The sequence below is a fragment of the Oryctolagus cuniculus genome, chromosome 1 (genome assembly GCF_964237555.1).
Source record: "Oryctolagus cuniculus chromosome 1, mOryCun1.1, whole genome shotgun sequence".
Classification (NCBI taxonomy): Eukaryota; Metazoa; Chordata; class Mammalia; order Lagomorpha; family Leporidae; genus Oryctolagus; species Oryctolagus cuniculus.
Window position 1 is genome coordinate 216,628,994 of NC_091432.1, and position 9,255 is coordinate 216,638,248.

Genomic DNA, 9,255 nt, shown 5'->3' on the forward strand with positions numbered 1-9,255 from the left:
GCAAGTCTGATCCCAGGGAGCCAGCGCCACCATCAGAGCTGCCCCCACCGGGCCAGGCGCCCTTTGAGCCGGCTGCTCCTGCGCAGGAAGTACTGGCGGAGGCTGCCCACAGAGCCCTGATGCCCGGGTGTCCCCTGCATTGTCACCTCCCGCAGGGGGAACTCTGGGAGAGGGACGGCGTGCAGGTCTGGGAGGAGCAGGGCCTGGGGCCTGGCAGGGCACAGAGGGGACAGCGTGGCTCTTTCCAAGGAAACCCAGCACCCTGGAGCAAAAACACTGTCACCCCCCCCCCACCAAAGCAACACGAAGCTGACCAGCTGACCAGCTGCCAAGTGAGTCAGTAACCCAGGAGAGGGGCAACCCAATGCTGCTGACGCCCCCACGATGCACAAACCAACAGCATTTTTTTTTTTTGACAGGTAGAGTGGATAGTGAGAGAGAGAGAGAGAGAGAAAGGTCTTCCTTTTGCAGTTGGTTCACCCTCCAATGACTGCCATGGCTCGTGTGCTGCGGCCGGCACACCGTGCTGATCTGAAGCCAGGAGCCAGATGCTTCTCCGGGTCTCCCATGGGGTGCAGGGCCCAAGCACTTGGGCCATGCTCCACTACACTCCCTGGCCACAGCAGAGAGCTGGCCTGGAAGAGGGGCAACCGGGAAAGAATCCGGTACTAGAACCCGGTGTGCAGGCGCGGCTAGGTGGAGGATTAGCCTATTGAGCCGCGGCGCCAGGAACACCAAGATTTTAAACGCACACAGGACCCCGCGGCTGTCACACCCTAGGCCTCCCACACCTGCAAGGGCGGTGGGCTACACGGGCCAGCTGAGTCCACACAGCCCAGGAGGCCACGTGCAGCAGGCTGGTTCTTCCCGCCAAGGGTTCCCGAGCCCCACACCCCACCCCGCCGGGGCTCTGCACTCTACCTGGGTCCCAGGCTCTCAGCACGGAGGCCCCGTGCTCTCAGTGCACATTGGGGCTGTGGGCGAGAACACCGCCCCTTCACAAAGGGGCCGCCATCGCCGGCAACGCTGCAGGCCCGGAAAACACCAAAGACACTGGCCTGCCACCGACCTGCTCCTGCCTGCGCTGTGTGGCCCAACAAAGCGACCCTGGCCATTCGGACAGCGACCGAGGGGAGCGTGGGCCCCGCCCATGATGGAAATCTCACGTCCCCAGCGCGACCCTCGAACTCTGGTGCCCTCCCAGGGGCAGCGAGGAACCTGGCGAGGGAAGACCCAGCAGCGCCCGAACCATTCCGGGTTCTCAGTTGGGGCAAAGACCTGAGTTTTGAGGAAATGACCCTTTTCCTCACTCTTGGCACAGCCCCGGGGCTTCCCGGGGCCCTGTAACAGGCACCCATTCCCCGGGTCCCGTCCTGCCTGCTGGTGGAGATTGTTGTCAGCGGGCGAGACTCCACCCCCTGCAGGACGATGTTGTATGGCGGGAGCTCTGGCTGTGAGCGCTGGCCTTGGGGACACTGCAATTCTCTGTCCTCCTCGGGGCTGGTGACCTGAGACATCTTGCACCTGCTGTGTTCCTGCCCTTCCTAGGCCATGCTTAGGAGCAGTGCTGGGAAAGCAAGGGCGTCTGGATGCCTTTGAGATGTGGGAAATGGGTCCCCGCAGTCAGGGGGGCATGACTGGGCCGGCCCAGCATTCTCCTGGAGACAGGAGACAGAGTCAGAATCCCACAGACCCCAAACACCTGTTGCCACCGCTGCCCTCCCCGGGACGTCTGGCCTGGGTGGAGCGCCGGAGCGCTGCGTGGGGGAAGATCTGGGTGGTCAGTCCCACTCCAGTTTCATCCCAAACAGAAAGGTGAACACGCAGCTCTTCTCACTTGCCCCTGTTTGGGAATCACGGTCCAGAGGTTCTAAGAAATTGGCCCCACTAAAAACAAACAAACAGAAAACACACACGAGCCGCCATCCCCACACCCCCAGGAGGTTGCCAAGTGATGGTGAAGCACCCTTTTCCTTCACTGCACTTCCTCTGTGGAGAAACCAGAGGAAGTTGCTACCTGACTCCTCTGAATCAGTTATGCACACGGTTGTCTGCTCGTTTCAAATCCCAGGTCAGCACCATGGCAGAGCAGGTTCAGCCTCCATTGTTGGTGCCGGCATCGAGACGCGGCTGCTCCACTTCTGGCCCAGCTCTCTGCTAAGGCACCAGGGAAAGACAGTGCATGTGCTTGGGCCCCTGCACCCACCTGGGAGACCGGGAAGAAGCTGCTGGCTCCTGGTCGGCCCAGCTCTGGTTGTTGGCTCCATTTGGGGAGTGAACCAGCAGGTGGAAGTCCTTTCTCTCTGTCTCTAGCTCTCACTTTCAAATAGATTTTAAAAAACACAACCATAAAGCTGCTTTCCAGCTTGGAAATATCAGTACCCAACCCATACGATTCCCCATATCCTGCACATCATCGCTCACAAATAAACATCTACAGAGAAGTCATGCTATTCTCCTTAGTGACTGCGCTATTTAAAATATTCCTGCATATAAATGAGTGCGATGTCATGGTTGCTACCCTTCTGCTTGGATCTGCATGTCGCTGGCACATTTTTCTTTAGGAATTTGCTGTAAATGACCCACAGGCTGGTTATAACACACTTCATCTTTGCTTCAGATGAGGGGGCGGTGCAGGCAGTGATGAGGTGCCCTCCGGTACTGCTGGCTCCCTGCTGAAGCCTTGCCCCCCTCACTTACACTCGTGTTGTGTTTGTGGTGCTTGGATCGTTGCCAACCCTTGCAAAGGGAAGGCAGTGTAGGCCAACACATGGGAGTGTATTCACAGGCCAGGTGTGTGCACGGCACAACACTTCCGGACACAGTAGGTGGGCCAGGATTCAGCCACCTGGCCACGGTCAGTGTCCAAGATGGTAGTAGAGAGTAGTGGGAAGAGGCTAGGAGTCCGCCAGACATGTCCCTTGCATTCTTAAACTGTGTGTACTAAAGCTTTTACAAGTAAAACAAGGGGCCTGAATTTGACAGAATTGTTCACCCCTGTTTGGGATGACCACATCCCATATTGGAGTGCCTGGGTTTAAGTCCTGACTCTGGCCCTGATTTCAGCTTCCTGCTAGTACACACACCTTGGAAGCAGGAGGTGGTGGTTCACTTGGGGGACCTGGATTGGGCTCCTAGCTCCCAGCTTCTACTGGGCATCTGGGCAGTGACCCAGTGAATGGGAGTTAGTTCTGTGTCTCTCTGTCTCTGCCTCTCTCTGTCTTTTCTCTCTGCCTCTCAAATAAGTAAAATAGATCTACAAATAAAAACCAAGTCTCATGTTTGCACTTTCTATCTGCAAGGCGTCTCCCGGGGCCAGCCGCTAGGGGGCGAGCAGACACCGCGCACCGGAGAGCGCGCTCAACTCTGGGCAACAACGGCCGGCAGGGGGCGCGCGCCTCGCCCGCTGACCCACCTTCCTCGCCAAGGGCCTGCGCACCACCACAGTTTAGCTCCCGCACACCTGGGCGCTGCGTCCACATTCTCAGCCTGGGATGGCTCAGGGCGGCGCCAAGCCATCTCATTTACCCAAACTCAGAACTTGGAAAGGTTCGGGCGCTGCTGGGTCTTCCCTCGCAAGGTTCCTTGCGGCCCCTGGGAGGGCACCAGAGTTCGAGGGTCGCGCTGGGGACGTGAGATTTCCATCAGGGGCGCGGCCCACGCTCCCTCGGTCGCTGTCCGAATGGCCAGGGTCGCTTTGCTGGGCCACACAGCGCAGGCAGGGGCAGGTTGGTGGCAGGTCAGCGTCTTGGTATATTCCAAGGCCGGCAGCGGTGCTGGCGATGGCGGCCCCTGTGTGAAGGGGCGGTGTCCTTGCCCGCAGCCCCACTGTGGGCTGAGAGCACGGGGCCTCCGTGCTGAGAGCCTGGGACCCGGGTAGAGTGCAGAGCCCCGGCGGGGTGTGGTGAGGCGGTCAGGAACCCTTGGCGGGAAGAACCTGCCTCCTGCACGCCAGCCTCCCGGGCTGTGTGGACTCAGCCCGCCAGTGTTGCCCACCGCCCCTGCAGGTGTGCGAGGCTTAGGGTGTGGCAGCCGGGTGGTGGGGTCCTGTGTGTGTTTAAAATGTTGGTGTTGCCGGCCCCGCGGCTCCATAGGCTAATCCTCCACCTAGAGGTACCGGATTCTGTCCCGGTTGCCCCTCTTCCAGGCCAGCTCTCTGCTGTGGCCCGGGAAGGCAGTGAAGGATGGCCCAAGTGCTTGAGCCCTGCACCCTTGGGATACCAGGGGAAGCACCTGGCTCCTGCCTTCGGATCAGCGCGGTGCGCCGGCGGCAGCATGCCAGCCGTGGCAGCCATTGGAGGGTGATCCAAGGGCAAAATGAAGACCTTTCTCTCTGGCTCTCTCTATCTAACTATCCACTCTGCTTGTCAAAAAAAAAAAAAAAAATGCTGTTGGTTTGTGCATCGTGGCGGGGAGGGGGGGATTCAGGATACGTTTTGCATTGGGCTGCCCCTCTCATGGGTGACTAACTCACTGGGCAGCCGGTCAGGTTCGTGCTGCTTCCTGGAGGGGAAGGGGGGTGGCACTGCTTTTGCTCCAGGGTGCTGGGTTTCCATAGAAAGAGCCACGCCGTCCCCTCTGTGCCCTGCCAGGCCCCAGGCCCTGCTCCTCCCAGCCCTGCACGTGGCCCCTCTCCCAGAGTTCCCCCTGCGGGAGGTGACAATGCAGGGGACACCCGGGCATCAGGGCTCTGTGGGCAGCCTCTGCCAGTACTTCCTGCGCAGGAGTAGCCGGCTCAGAGGGCGCCTGGCCGGGTGGGGGCGGCTCTGATGGTGGCACTGGCTCCCTGGGATCAGACTCGCCCCCCTGGTCTGCCTGCCAGCCTCTCTATGGTCCTTCCACTGTCAAAATTTACCAGGACTTTCTCCATTCTTAGGGTGGGGCCCATTCTGTCCCAACCCCCACACAAAGTTTTCTTGTCTCTGTGTGTCTGCTCTGTGTGCTGTATGTCAGAGAACAGAGAGCCTTCTCCCCTCAGGGAGACAGGGGGACTCTGGCTCATGCAGTGTCTGTGGCAACTGCCCAGCTCTGCCATTGTGGTCACGTGGGCGCAAACAGTGTGACCCTGCTCTGAATTCATGCCATGCCAGGCACAGGCAGCAGGGGCATTCAGCCACGGGGCCAGTGCTTTGTCACAGTGATGCAGGAACAGAGACGAGGAGGACTTCCCACTCTCCATGTCCCGTGGTCTCCTTCTAAATCCTCACTGGTGCTCCTTGAGGAATCAACACAACCCACAGTCCAATCCCATCATGTCCAAGGCCCAGTGTTTCTCACCCCCCAGTCAGATCAAGGGTCCCCCTCAGTTAATGACCCTGCCTCTGAGATTTACACATCGTCAGGATTTGGAAAACTAAATCATATTCGAACTCTAGAGACTAATGTCAAATTACAGCTGTTCCAATAGAGGTAAAGAACAAAACACATCATACACGTAGGCAGTTTTCTGGAAGGACGTTGGCATGAACATGTGATCCATGCGTGAGAGTGAACTAGACAGGATTTCACTGTTGCTTTAAAAGGATTATTGATTTCTTTATTGGAATGAAGAAAGGGAGAGTGAAAGAGCAGGAAATCCGGGTCTGAGAGACAAAGTGGGCTCTTCCATGCATACGTTAGGTTTACTATAAATAGATCTTTAAAAGATTAGAACTGGAATTAGGAGAGGGAGGAAGAAGGAATGTGGGAGTGTGTGTTGCAGGGAGAGAAGGCTAGGGAGTATGACAATGTTCCTGAATCTGTGTATAGGTAATTGGATAAATTACTATGCCTTGAATACAATTAATTAAGAAAGGGAGAGAGAGATCTTCATTGCTGGCTCACACCCAGATTGGCTGCAATGGCCAGGCTGGGCCAGGATGAAGCAGGGCTCAGGGTCTTCTTCTGAGCCTCCCATGTGGGTGGGAGCAAAGGACGTGGATCATCTTCCGTTGCATTCCCAGGTGCATAAGCAGGGGACAGGATGGGAGAGAAACAGGCAGGACCCACACATGGGCTGCGTGACTGCAGGCCATGCCTATACCTCCTATGCACAGAGCTGCCCCCAGGCAAATTCCACCCCTGAAGAAACGGCCTGGGAAGCAGGAATTTGGACCTCACCAAGACTCCTCACAAACTCTCCCTGTCTCAACCAATCTTGTGTTTCCCATCCTTCCCAGGGTCACATCGATTGTCCCACCGTTTCTAGGCCAGGAAGCCTTAGAGAACATGCTTCTTTATTCTCTGCTGGTCGCCCATTCCTTTCAAAGGGTAAGTAGTGAGTAAGGTAGGAAAAGGAGTGGTGTGCAGAGCACATAGAACTCTTTCCCAGTGTGCCCAACACCTTGAGAACAGGAGATCCACAGCTTAGTGTAAGTGTCAGAGAGAAGTGCTGTACGGTCAGCAGAGGTGGCACAGGAGGGCTCAGGGTCGGGTAATGATTGCTCAGTGGCTGACAGAAATCTCCCATCTGGGGCGGCTCTGTGGCACAGGAGACAAATCTCAGCCTGCAGGGCTGGCGTCCCTTATGGAGCTGCTTCAAATTCTGGCTGCTCAGCTCCCATCCAGCTCTTTCCTTTCGGCCTGGGAAAGCAGTGGAGGATGCCCCAATGATTGGGCCCCTGCTCCCATGTTGGAGACTGGAAGAAGCTCCTGGCTCCTTCCTTCAGATCAGCTCAGCTCTGGTTGTTCCAGCCACTTGGGAGTGAACCCGCAGATGGACGTCCTTGCTCTCTCTCTCTCTCCCTTTCTCTGCAACTCTACCCCTTAACAAACATATAAACTCCTCATTAAAAACTGAAATATGCCAACTTATTGACACAGTTCCTAATGTGTGTGTACATTTTTCAACATTCTATGACTGTGTGAGGAGCCACACGTGCATCCACCAGAGCAGACACAGTCTCTACAGAGAAAATCGCCGGAACACACTGCAGAAAGAATGCAAGCGCATGCACAGAGTTGGAGAACTAGAGCGACTCCAGGTACCAGGTTTGAAATGTGAGGGAACTTTATTGCTCCACATGGAGAACACAATCATGTTTCATACAGGGCCGTGTTTCCCTCTCAACAATAACATTTCCCCAAAGATCCAGTTGGCTCCTGGGACTTCCAGTGGGATCCGGGGAGGTGCCCAGTGGCCACCAGGGAGAAAGTCACAAGTAGAGAAACCCAGCCCCACGACGTTCCTTGCAGGGCAATGAAACCAGGAATATAAATCTAATGTCTCTCTCTCTACCTACATACACACACGGGAACTCACACAGGTCCATGCCAGTACCAGGCACTGATATGCATCTATTTACCGCTTGTTTCATCTGAAGAACCCAAGGAGTCTCCAAAATACAGGAAAGGTCCAATTCAATGGAAGTCTCGGATGCCTCTGAGAAGTGGGTATTTCCCTCAGGTCCTGGAACCTGAAGCAGTCTTTGGCGCATGGTGCTGGGTGCGACCTCACTGGGACGCCAGGAGCACTTCCCGCTGAATCCTGGAGGAGAGGCGGGATTCCCACTCTGCTGTGAGCTCCCCGTGCTGACAGTTCCTACTACTAAGCAGCACATGGAAGACCTTCTTCTCTGTCTCGCCCTCTCTTTCTGGAGCTCTACATCTCAAATAAATGAAAAACAATTCTCCCAGTAATCTCCAGGAATGCTGCGTCTGAGCGAGTGCTCACAGAGGAGCGCTACACTGATGAAATCTGACAGTCCTTTCTCGCTGGCAGTGGAGAGCGGCTCAGGCCCTAAAGAGCTCTGGACCCCGAAGTCAAGCAACAGAGTTTATAAAGGCAAAATCCACAAGGAGGGGTGGAGGAGCACGAGGTTGCTGGGGTCAAGCTGACCTAAAGCACATGCAAAATGAATAGGAATTACAATCCAGACATTAGTCCAGGCGCAGCCTATGTGTTTTAAGGTTGAGCAAACAGAGTGAAAACAAGAAAATTTGAATTGGGAAAATAAATCACTTTAATAACAGACACATAAATTAAGGAAATCTATTGTCCCACATGGAGAACCATGTCGTATAAATAAAGGGATGGACAACTTCCATTTTCAACCATAAAAATTCTCTAAGTAATCAGATTTGCTCATTGCACTTGGGGAGAAATTCATATAAGAAATCTGTGAGACCACTATAGTAAAAGCATGGCAATGAAAACAGGAAGACAAATACAGAAAGTCTCTCCCTACATAAACGAAGATACAGATCTATACATTTCTATATGTAAATGCAAAATTATTAATACTTATGGATCTCTAGAACTGTATGTCTTGATAAGAGCCTCATTTGTTCAAATAAACGTGAATACATAAACACTAAAAACGCCCAAATCGTGAAGGTCTTCAAAATCCCAGAAAAGCCCCGGACTTCCTTGCCGAGTCTGAACTTGAGGTTTGTCCTAGGGGACAGGCAGCCCAGCACTGGGTGGGATCCCGTGGGGGTGGGAGAGCGACTCCCCTCCCAGTATTTGCAGGGCCCGGGATTTGAGCTCTGCCGCTGGAGCTCCCTGGGTCCTGTGCGGGATGATGCTGTCACCTTCACACACTGAGTTGTCAGGGGAGGGCCAGACAGCCCTGGGGCAGAAAGAGGGCCTGTGTCCTGGAGACTGAGCAGCTGCCTCCCAGGGGCCCATTAAGGCCAGGGAGGAGCAGGGGTGCAGGGCAGTGAGCCCGCGGGCCAGGACTGCGGCTGCAACAGGGCGTCGAGCGTGGCGAGCGCCCAGTGCAGGGCGGCCCCTGCGTGCGCCAGCTGCCAGGAGAGCCAGGCGCGCTGCGAGGCCCGGGGCTCCCCGCCGTGGCCGCCCATGGGCAGGAAGGCGCCCCCTGGAGCCTGCAGCTCTTCCAGGAACACCTCCAGCGCGCCCAGGTGGGTGGAGAGTCGGGCCAGGTCCTGGGAAGTCTGTGGTGGGCTGTGGTGGGCCGACGGGTGTCTGCGGAGACTTGGAGAGCTGCGTGGGTCCTCAGGGATGTGTGAGCGGCGTCCCCGGGTGCGGATCCTCTCTGGGGGTCTGCGCTGTGTGTTCTTCTCCTGCAGGCGCCAATTCCTGCGTGCAGAGCCTGCGCACCAGAGCGCAAAGTGTTAGGGAGGGGCCGTGTGTAACACCAAGGCTCATTTCTAAGGTCACCAAACCCCATCCCACCCAACACCACTCCCGGGAGCCCTACTAGGATCCTGTGGGCCTGGGTCCAATCCAGGGCGCTCTGTCAGCCCTGAAGAGCATCAGCCATTTCCACCACCAGAGGGCTCCGTCACTGGCTTGGTGCTGTGCCCCACCCCCAC

At 56.1% G+C, this 9,255-nt stretch overlaps 1 long non-coding RNA gene across 2 annotated transcripts; it reads left to right on the forward strand.

Moving 5' to 3' along the window:
* The first annotated feature begins 3,447 nt into the window (after window positions 1-3,447).
* LOC138846757 (uncharacterized) lies at window positions 3,448-8,275 on the forward strand. Of its 2 annotated transcripts, none has more exons than XR_011384295.1 (3): window positions 3,448-3,580; window positions 6,159-6,249; window positions 6,802-8,275. It is a non-coding gene; the product is annotated as an uncharacterized lncRNA (long non-coding RNA). The 2 variants fall into 2 exon arrangements; XR_011384296.1 differs by having other exon boundaries at window positions 6,848-6,915.
* The last annotated feature ends 980 nt before the right edge of the window (window positions 8,276-9,255 follow it).